Here is an 11,610-nt window from a genome sequence, read left to right as displayed (position 1 = left end):
GATTGAAATTAGATCCCCATGATTAATTTCCAGTGTCAAAAAACTGTAAAATACATGCTATACTCATATAAAAACTTCAGTGTGACACAGTGATATGTTAAAAATAAAATTAAAAAAATCCTCACGCACCATTATCACAAACAAACACTGTTGGACTGGGTTTATTGCTGTAAACACCCATTTACCCTCCCACCACTATTGTTTTTAATCCTTTCTAATGAGTAACATAGAAGGTTTAATTGGCCCAGCACAACTTCACTGGTGGATAAGATCAGACTTTCATTCCTACACTGTCCATTTGTGTTACTTGAAACAATTTAAAAACCAAGTGGAACCAAAAAAGTGACTATTTCATATAGGAAATAACCAATAATATTTTAATTTTATTTGCACTTCAGTTTTTTGAGATATGATTTGAGCCATCAAAAATCTATATCCAGATGGTAGTAAAATGATACATTTTATGTAGCATGTCACTAGTCAAATTATTCTGCTGTACTTTCTAACCTTAATTTTAAATACTGTCAGCATCAGCTAGAATTTCAAACAAATGCAACAACTCATCACCATACTAATTGAATGAAAAATGCTTCATGATTTAAATACCTATAGCTTCATCATTGACACAGTTTTATGCTTCCATTTTGTTAAGCATGAGGTTGGTGATTAAACTAGATGCATAATTATTAGCAACAGAGAGACTGTTGTCATATCTTGCAGTTTCCTGACCAGGTGCAGGCTTCTCAGATTCATACTGAGCTTATCTGTCAGTCTGATGAACAATCCAGCAAAATAAGTGACTGATTTCTCGTTATAATCACAGAGGCACTTTTCAGCAGATTGTCACACTAGACCCTGTTTTCTGAATGGTATAATGAACATTCCAGTGTCTGGAAAAAAAAGTGTGTGATATATATATGAGAACTTCAGAAGATCGAGGTTGTTTGTCCTTGTTCTCCAAAATTTTTTCTTGTTTAAAATCCTTAACACCAAGTAAGTGAACTAACCAAGTGGATAAGAATGTCTTTCATGATCTGGAGGATTAATAGTTTTAGGATTGTGAGCCTTTCTTGTTGCAGTCCATACCAAGACTCCCATTTATTTCAACAGGTGTAGTAGCTGGCCTCTGACTAGCAATTCACTAGGTAAAAGAGAGAATTTAGAGTTCAAAAGTTATATGAAACAGGACTTAGAAAACATATGCTTTGTGATCAGTTACAAATGTACTGTGTGGCCAAATTCTGCAGTCTTTATTTAGGCAAAACTCTAATCGACTTTGAATCTAATTACCTGAAAATGGACTGCAGGATTGGCCCCACAGTTTGCAGTCAGCTCCTATTTCAAGGCACAAATCGGACATCAAGAATTATAACAATCAAAAACCAGTAGGAGAACACTTCAGTCTCCCCGGACACTGAATAACAGACTTAAAAGTGGCAATTCTTCAACAAAAAAACTTCAAAAACAGATTCCAACGAGAAACTGCAGAACTGGAATTAATTTGCCAACTGGACACCATCAAATTAGGCCTGAATAAAGACTGGGAGTGGATGGGTTACTACAAAAACTAATTTCCCCCTGCTGATACTCAGACCTTCTTGTCAACCATTTGAAATGGGCCACCTTGATTACACATGCATCCGATGAAGTGAGCTATAGGTCACGAAAGCTTATGCTCAAATAAATTTGTTAGTCTCTAAGGTGCCACAAGTACTCCTTTTCTTTTTGCGAATACAGCCTAACACGGCTGCTACTCTGAAAACTGGCCTCATTAGCACTACAAAAATGTTTTTTTTTTCTCCCTTGGTATTCACCTCTTCTTCTCAACTCTTGAGAATAGCCCACTTCCACCTTAATTGAATTGGCTCATTAGCACTGACCCCCCACTTGGTAAGGCAACTCCCATCTTTTCATGTGCTGTGTATTTATACCTGCCTACTGTATTTTCCACTCCATGCATCTGCTGAAGTGGGTTTTAGTCCACGAAAGCTTATGCCCAAATAAATGTGTTAGTCTCTAAGGTGCCACAAGGACTCCTTGTTGTTTTTGCTGATACAGACTAACATGGCTACCACTCTGAAACCAGTTATTTTGTTAGTTCTTTACATTTTGTGATATAATAAGTCTTCATATCTAGTGGAATTTTGCCATCCTTTACAATGGGCCAGGACTTGACTTACATTGCACAGACACCGATATTAATATTTTCTTAGATTAGACTATTGGTGAAACTTTCGCATGGTTTTTGTCATTAGAACCATGTAGTAGTCTGGTTGTAAACTATAAATATCTATTCTTGTCGCAGATCTTCCGGTTCCCTGTTCTCAGTGGAAAGTTGCTAGCCAGCAGAATGTAAGTGTACGGGAAATGTAATATTCCAGTTCTCCGAATGGCGCAGAAGTCTGATTTATTTATCACTGCAGGCAAGCTGGAAGACACAGGTTATTAATTCAGGGCAAAAATAATCTTCAGGCTCATAAGTCAAAAAACAATAGTGTGTTCAAAAGCTGCCCCTTCTGAGCCAGCTGTCACTTTTCAGAATGTTCCTTCCTTCTCCCTCTCCTGTTGCCTCCCTTCCACCCTTCTCAATGACCTGCAGTTCCAGTTCCCTTATGTTCCAATTCCCTTAGGTGAGATGAATAGTTTGTTGTGGGAGAGCACTATGCTGACACCTATACCCCAGAGTCTGACTCCCGGCTCATGGCTTTTGACATTGGCTGGTTTGGATTGAACCCCATGGTGGGTGATTTCAAAGAATTCCATTGGACTACCATAATGTGGCATGCTGGACTGGGGCAGGACTCCAAATGACTGGGTTAAGGTGAGGGCAGGGCCGGCTCCAAGCACCAGCATTCCAAGCAGGTGCTTGGGGCAGCTCCCATCTCTTCAGCCGCTTCGGCAGCAGCTTCTATCTCTTCCACTGCTCATGGTGGCGGCAATTTGGCGCACTGCTTGGGGCGGCAAAAATGGTGGAGCTGGGACTGGACTTTGATATCTCTTGGATAGTCATACAAGTAGCCACCCGGCAGGAGAAGCCTCTTTTTCAGCCTGCTGGGGCCCATAGCTCAGCTTGCCCGACCTTTTAAATTTGCCGCTGCTGTTAACTGAGATGGCTACTTGGTACAGTAGTCTGTTTATTGGATGGGCAGTTACATCTGTTTGTTGTGTAGCCTTATGAGACATCTATACGTTGCTTTCTATTATTCCTGGCAATGGAATTGTTTGCGCTCAAAGCTGCTCTGAATGCTTCTGCTGCTTTCTTAGGTTTTCTTTTATTTAATTACAGTAGCACATGAGGACCCCAAGGAGGAGTAGGGCCCTAATGTAATAGATGCTGCATAAACCAGGATAAGTATCATGAGAGCAGCCAATCCCTGCCCCAGAGAGCTTTCAATCTAAATGTAAGAGACAACACAGACGGACAGAACAGACGAGAGGTGGGTGGGGGTGAGAAGATGAGGTAACAAAATGAACAGAGAGTGAACAGATAAATAGGACTCTCAGCTTACCACTTGCCTACCCAATTATTATTCACATTATTAATGTCAATAAGTCATTGAATGATAAAAACATAAGGATGGAGATGATCTATTAAGCCACCTAGTCCATTTCTTTCTTAACAGCGTGTGTGTGTGGCTGAGGATGGAGAGGGAAGAATTACAGCTAAAAATCAGACCTTAAAAAATAGTGCATCCTGAACACTATACACATAGCTAGAGAGCAATGGAAACAGTAGAATCTGCAAGGGTGGTAGATGTGCCTGCAGATGATGGCTCATTACTTGTATGAAAATGGGCATGGCTGGGATGTAAGTAGCTCTGCTCTAGAAATGTCACCTGCCCCATAGCTAATGTCCTTGCTGTTGGCAGAGATGTGTCTATGGGGATGGTTTTGCCATGCAATAGGATTAATGAGTGGATACAGCATGCCTGAGGTTGACCCTGGGCACCTCAGTGAATGTGCAACATGTAGCTTATGATTAGGCAAGTACTACCTACGTGCACTTGTTGTTGGCACTTTGTAAATAACGTTGTGATCTTGTGTATCCATAAAAACAGGTGCCTGCCTTACTGGTGATGCATCTTTGGGATAATAAGTAACAGATTCTCAGTAGTTTAGATCAGTGTGTCTCTATTGACTTGGAGCTGATTTCCAATAACTGAGGTTCTGGCTGTCAAGGACTCGAACTCCAGACGGCACGGTTCGTTGTCTGACCGGAGAGAGACAGGCAACACCAGTAAGGTCTGAACTCAAAGCTCTTTATTGAAGAATGCACACAACAATAGAGAGCAGCCCGTCTCCAAAGAGAAGCAGCTGCCTCTAAGTAAAACTAATAGGTTTTTATAGACAGTTCCGTCGCGTCACAAATTTATTCATAAAGCAGCCCACGCCCATGTTAGTTAAAATCCTCTTTCTCTATTATGCATGAACTTCTACTCCCTTATTGTAGATAACTTTTAGCAAATCGTAATGCTTCACTAACTTTCTTATCGGTATGGGTGTCAACCAGGAGACGAGGAGTTAAAACAGACATAACACAAGAACAGGGAGTGGAAAACAGCGCCTCTGTATCTCAAGGTCTGGTACAAAGTAAAGGAATGCAAGCCTCCCCTTCTTTCTCACTCTCTGTAACTTAAACAAATATTCCTTCATTCTCCTTTCAGACTTTCACAGCAGCCTCTCTTAGCCTGACTTTGGTCTGGTTGGCATGACTGCTTCATGGTTAACTTTCACACCTAACATGGTCCTATGTATTCAAGTGTAAAAGTTGGTCCCTAAACTACGCCTACAAAATTTGAATCCACTCCCACTTACAAATTTTACAAATTATTCAAGCATGATTTAGGTGCCAACCTAAGTGAACATTTTGCCCAAAGTGTGTTTAGAGGATAAGATTGTTCAGTCTAATGTTCCTTTCTGTCACTTTTCCAATATAATTTGCTACCTAATTTTGCCAGATCAATCTACATTTAAATGTAGAATAAACATCCAATCTAAAAATCAAGTCTGCTCAGTAGGAAGATAAGCATTTTGTAAATGTGCTATTAAAATGTTATTCTGCAGGATTAAAAACATCGTGTTGGAGAAATCAATCTGTAAGTCAAGTTTTCCTGTTTGACCCCAATGTAAAGTAAATTCTCCAGTGTATTTGTCATTTCTGCTTCTCATTGAAAATGTTCAGCTGCTTTACCAATATGGAGCTAACCTAACCATGGAGCTTTCAAGTGCATCCTACATGTCCCATGAAATAGAAAAGCGGACCAGAAGTTAATATGCTGTAATTTTGTCCTGAACAAGACTGTTTTTTCCTTCCTCCTCCTCTTTCAAGATATGTGCCCTTGTAGTCACATTTTCACAAACACAACAGTAACTAACTCTAAATGGGTTTAAAATAGGTTTTAAAAAATCAGTATAATTTCACTTAATGCAAGTGTAGAAATACTATCACTTTGCTGGAAAACGTGGTTCTGCCAAAGAACAGAAGTATCCTGAAGCTCCAAAACCTGTGAAAAACATATTTTCCTTTACATTAGTCCAATGCCCCAAAAGAATAAATCCAACTGAAAAATACAGACAGTTTTAAAATATTGATTAAAGGAGCACTGTTCAGTAAAAAAGTTATATTTAAAACTAACGTACCTCTTTTTCTAATAATAACTTAGATCATAACTGAGATAATTTTAAAAAAATCGATTTTCCACCCTTTGTCTGTTTCTGGCTAGGGTAACATCATCAGAGTAGTTGTTTCACTTTTGTCTCTAGTGATTTTTGCTTTCTGATTGTCTTGCACTAGCGCAATAATACATAGCTTCAGCTGCAAATATTGGAGGGAATGAATGTGTAAGTTCCAACCACCTCCCTAGGTAAACATGAAGCACAGAAACATTTATAATAATAGTAGGTGTCAAACTTTTGGGGCTAATGGCTTTGAGTTACTTGTGATCCCTATTCCCAAACAGGGGTGTTGAAGCAGGACAGCCGCGGGCGCAGGGAGAGCTGAGCAGGCTGTAGGATGCTATCTATCTTTAGTCTGATACAGCCCGTAGATTATATACAGTATAGGTATTTTATGACTTTTAAACCAAACTTTGTACTTTTGGATAATTTAAGCAATATACCCAGACGTTTCGAAAATCTTTCCTTAACCCATGTATTAGATATTTTTAACATTAGCTTTAATACAATTTTTATCTTAACCTTGTTATCTTTGCATCTGAGTGCCTCACAATCTTTAATGTATTTATCCTCATAACACTGCTGTGAGGTACGGAGATGCTATTATCCCCATTTTACTGCTGGGGAAATGAGGCACAGGGAAGCTAAGTGACCAGGGGTCACATAGGAAGTCTGCAGCAGAGCAAGGAATTGAATCCATAGCTCCTAAGTTCCAGCCACAGGACCATCCTTCCTCTATGAGAACCTCTCTACGTGCTGGGCTTTATTATAGCTTTACTGACAGTATTTCACAGCACTAACACAAGCAGCCCCTTCTGGCCCAAGTGGAGAAGGAGACCAGTGCTAAAAGAGTCCTGGCCCTCTCCACTGCTGGTAGAGGCTGCTATGGCATAAGGGGCTGGTGCAGAATGCAATATATGTCCTGCTCATAGAGGACTAGTGGTATGGAACTGGGAGAAGAAACACTCAGAGGGAGGAAGACAAGGAATGTGTGTCTCATTCCACTGAATGCATCCGATGAAGTGAGCTGTAGCTCACGAAAGCTTATGCTCAAATAAATTTGTTAGTCTCTAAGGTGCCACAAGTACTCCTTTTCTCTCTTTACTGGAAATACTTTCCCTTCCCTCTTCCCTGCTGGTTAAGCACCAGCCCCCTGTATTCTAAAGGGAGAGATGGTGGCATTCCATAAGTGAGTATAACTAACATGGAAATTAATTAGGTCTCTCAGTTACCCTGTTACAAATGACTGTATTATATTCAATAGATTATTTGAGAAATAATGTGATCATGAAATTTAAGATGGTAAGGTAATCATCAGGCATACACCTAAAGGGGCAGACTTAAGGCTGCATGTGAAACCTTATCTTACGCATTTCCAGACTTTTGAGTGCTAAGCAGTGCAATCTTTACATGTTTTTAACATAGCTTTTTTTGTAAGGGTAGCAGACATGTTCAATGAAAATGTCAATTATTTTCAACCTGTAGTTGAAAGTGCTGCTCAAACATTTGAAAAAAGAGCTGGAAAAAATTAACTGCAGTGCATTTTATTATTAACGAATTAAATAGTTGTCTTTATTTAAATATCAGTATTGTTAATTTAAGGCACTGACCCTGCACTGTTTCACAGACAGCCTCTGAGTCACAATTCCTCCTCTGCTTCTTTCTTGCTGTAGAGGGTAGGGTGGAGTAACAATTTGCTCCTGGCATTACCTACTCTGGCCATAGAGTAGGGGGAGAAGAACGAAGGCTGTGCTTATACCCCTGCCTATTTGCGCTGGAAAATGGAGTAATCTGGTGAGTAACCCCACTTACTCCTATGTATTTGGACCAAGTTCCTGGTAGCCTACGTAGGGGGAATGGGTTTCTTAATCCCTCTCTTTGACTTGAATGAATTCATAGTCCAAGCCCAAATCTAGTCATTAAATATTTCTCTTGAGATTAACTCTCAAAGAGGTATTAGAAGAACACCTTCAAAAGAAAGCATAATCTAATCAAAATCACTATATTATTTGCCCTTTCCAGCAATGTATTTGAGCTGTACGGTGATATTTGAAAGCCATTTTTAAAGATCGATTTTCTTTCTAGAATAAGCCAGGAAATAAATTAATGGTTTTCTGAAAACAAAGAGGCAGCTGGTAGTTTGTCTAACAGAAAACGCCAAACAAACAAGAAATTCAATTTAGTTTTTATCTCTTAATGACGAAAAGTGAGAGAGGTTCCATTAGGGTCAAATATATGAACTACCCAAAAGGCACAACAAACAGAAATATTCAATGGATTTGTAATTTACCCTTGAAATGGCCTGGTCTGATTGAAAGTAATGATGTCTCACTGTGCTGGGGTCAGCATGTTACTCTTTGTTAATGCACAGCTAACCAAGATCAGCCATGCACTGAAAAGCCAATTAGCTATTCCAGGAAGTATATTAGCATTGGAAGATAAAATGTCCTGATCAATCCTGTAGAATATACATATTCCTTAGTTCTGTAACTCCTGTTTGAATATGTTCATTAATAGTTCTGAGTGAAATAATTTAGTTGTTGCATGTCCCAGCAGAGGTCTTGGAGCCAGCTATAAGTGAATTCTTCTGAGAGAATATACATGTGTATATGTATCTACAAATACACAATGTCAGATATATCTATAATATATATAAATATGTGCATGTGAGTATATATGATTACAGGAACAAATACATTTCGCTTACTCTGGTGCAAATCTTAAGGAAAATTATTCAAGTATTACTACATTATGGTGATTACAGTTTTATTAGTAATTTACTGGAAACTTTTTTCTTGAGAAATTTACCACTTTTCCTGTAAGTTATTAACAAAAATATATTGGTATGGTACAATATTACTGATTTAATAATTTCAACATTTTTTATACTGGGCATTAGAATACTAGTTTTATTCAATTGATGCTTGGAAGAATCCAGTTTCTCCTTTGGGTTCCCTATGCTACATTTGTACTGAATGGTACAGGAAGCTTTTTAATGTTTATAGCTGAAAGTGCATGAGAAAATGGATTTGCAGTTAAAAATAGGAAATCGAGTAAGGGTACGTCTACACTACAACCTCTTCCCCCTGCCCCCGGCTGCCCCCAGCAGTGAGTCTCAGAGCCTGGGTCAATTGACTTGGGCTCGCATTACAGGGCTAGAGATAACAGTGTAGATTTTTCTGCTAGGGTTGGAGCCTGGGCTCGGCGTCCCTCTCCGTTCATGGGGTTTCACATTCCGGGTTCCAGGCTGAGCAGGAACATCTATACTGCTATTTTTATCTCCGTAGCACAAGTCCCATGAACTCAAGTCAGTTCACCCGGACTCTGAGACTCCCTGCCATGGGTCTTTTCTGCAGTGTAGCCATATCCATAGTTTTGTAGCAATTGGAATAAGTTACTCTGGTAATGAATTTTTCATGCATGTTTTTAGCCTCTTTCTTGTGGTAGATTCTGTAGCGGAAGAAGCGCACACTGCACACAGGTGATTGTAGCGTAAATGAATGACGGCTGCTTCACCAAATCATTTAATGGAAGTGTCCCCACTTATGTTACCTGGCAGCTGACCTGTCCAATGCAGAGCTCTTTAATTACAAGCTGCCCACATGGGTGGAAGGAATCCAGTTACAACACACCCAGACACCCACCAACCTCCAACTAGATTGTGCTTTTCTGCACAGCACTCAGCAGAGGGTGGTACATAAGCTGCATCACCCCTGGAGCAGCACATAGAGGTATTTTGCTTCAGAGATTCCCCTCTGAGATACAGTTCCTCCTCTCTTGTTCTTTGTGCTAGCAGGAAGAGTAGGTTACTTCAGACCTCATAAGGGTGAAGCTTTCTTCCCTTTTCCATCTGACCAGCTACTCTGGCCAGCAAGTGGCAGCGGATGGGGCCAAGGCTTTGCCCATTTTCAGCTTGTCACAGCCCCGGGTTTTCTACAGCCTGGACTCAGGTAACTTCTGCCACCACCTAGCTTTGCACTTGGAAATTTTACCCTGTGTCATCCCTCACTCTGCTTCTTCATTCCAAGGATGCTGTTCCCAAGGAGCAGCGTGATTACTGGTAGATATCATTGGTGCTCTTCAATGGCCACTGCAGGAAAAACCCACTCACCACAGCTACATCCAGATTTGATTAATGAACTCTTTATTACTTTCAAGTAAACCCATGAATGAACTAATTTAGAGTCCATTCCTGGCATCTTCAGCCAGGTCCTGGAACAAGTCACCTCCAGCCACTCAGGGTCAACTTTCCCTTCCAGCGGTGCTTGGCCAGCTGCTGGAGTGTGAACAAACGTTCCGTGGTGGCTCCTGGCAATCAAGTGGGTCTCTACAGAGTCCTCAGATTTGCATTACTGACTCATGTCCAGCTCCTGCCTTTACTTCCTTTACAGTCCCATACACAACATAATAGTAACTGAATACATTACCTAACTTTCTCCACATAGCCCCATGCTATTCACTTGCACACAGGAGGGAGAACCCAAAGAGCAGGGACTGCGCTTCATGCCAGACTTAGACCAAGATTCACATAGGTCTTCTTCAGCTGAACAAGATGGAAGGGTCTTACTCTCCAGCTGAGCAGCGGACAAGGTATGTAAGTGACTAGTAAGTAGGGGACAAGAAAGACAAGGGCACAATATGGCCCATTAGGATTAGATTACAGAACAAACTCTGTCATTCTTCCCTTTCCTCATGCTAAGAATTTGGGCACTAAAGCCTCAGTCTGTGGTCCTTGTTGAAGCCCAACACACTTTCCCATCTCCCTTAGCTACAGGTGTTTTAACTTAAGTATGCTTAGTTATAGCTCAGAAATTTAGTGAATATTAACTCAACTAAGCTCTGCTTTTGTTATACTCATTTAAATGAATATTCTAGTAAACATATTCCTGGCTAGATACATTCATGCAAACAGCAAATTTTACAGACAGCCAATTTCTATCCTGAAATCTAAATATTAGCACTAGAAAGCTGATTTGAAGAGTAACTCATTCAAAAATAGCATGTGATCTATCAGTCCAGGCAAAATTAACCAACATTCCTTAGATTTTGAATACAGAATACTTGCAATAAACTGCTCATGAGTACGGCTAAGATTTAGTCATGGGCATTTTTGGTAAAAGTCATGGATGGGTCACAGGCAATAAACAAAAAATCATGGCCCCGTGTCCTGTCCATGACATGTACTATATACCCCTGTCTAAATCTTTGGTGTTCTGGAGTGTCCAGGGGTGCAGCTGCTGCTCTGGGGTTTGGTGGGGCTCTGGGGCACATGCTGTGGGGGACTCGGGGCACATGCTGGGGTGCCCACTGGTGCTGGGGGCTTGGGGCGCCTGCTGGGGGTTGGGGGGTGGCACAGGGAAACTGTGGCAGCTGCTGCTGCTGGCAGGGGCAGCCCCACCAGCGTGGGACCACCGCGCTGCTGCTAAAGTGGGGATGGCCCAAGACTGTCGCTGTTGCAGGGGAGGAGCACAGTGCGGCTGTGCTTCCTGAACTGCTCGGGCAGACCTGGGGTCAGTCGCACCTGCTGGCTGCACAAGACTCGCAGTCTTACTCATGAGCACTGTACAGACCAAGAATTACAGAATGAAATTATTCAGGAAATAATTTTGCATAATGAATAAATCACAAATTGTTTGCAGACAATTCATTAATAGAAAAAGTAATAATTTCTATGTAGGCCAGTCAGTAGAGAAAATTTGAGTGCCTGCACAGACATGTATGCACAAAGGCACTGATCCTACAAAGACTTTGTGCAAATCCTTAACTTTATGCATTTTGGATGAGATCCTCACCACTGCTTTGGCTCCTTTGCAGGTAAAAAGGCCGGAATGGTCTAATGGGGCCCTAAAAGCTCTGGTTCTGGCCATGGGATGATTCTCCCAGGATAGGTGCTGTAGAAAACAACCATAATGCTATCTTCAGATGAACTCTTAC

The 11,610-nt window shown here is 40.9% G+C and overlaps 1 long non-coding RNA gene across 1 annotated transcript in view; it reads right to left on the bottom strand.

Annotated features, from left to right (window-relative positions):
• Positions 1-513: 513 nt before the first annotated feature.
• LOC140907533 (uncharacterized) overlaps positions 514-11,610 on the bottom strand; it is a 36,504-nt gene continuing 25,407 nt past the window's right edge. Inside the window, exons 2-3 of the long non-coding RNA XR_012157516.1 lie at positions 10,104-10,278; positions 514-1,141 (exon numbers count right to left, since the gene is read on the bottom strand). This is a non-coding gene — a long non-coding RNA (uncharacterized lncRNA). The remainder of the gene's footprint in view (positions 1,142-10,103; positions 10,279-11,610) is intronic.

The sequence above is a fragment of the Lepidochelys kempii genome, chromosome 2 (assembly GCF_965140265.1).
Source record: "Lepidochelys kempii isolate rLepKem1 chromosome 2, rLepKem1.hap2, whole genome shotgun sequence".
NCBI classification, from domain to species: Eukaryota; Metazoa; Chordata; order Testudines; family Cheloniidae; genus Lepidochelys; species Lepidochelys kempii.
The sequence above is the reverse complement of the archived record's forward strand: the minus strand, read 5'-3'. Positions and strand labels throughout refer to the sequence as shown.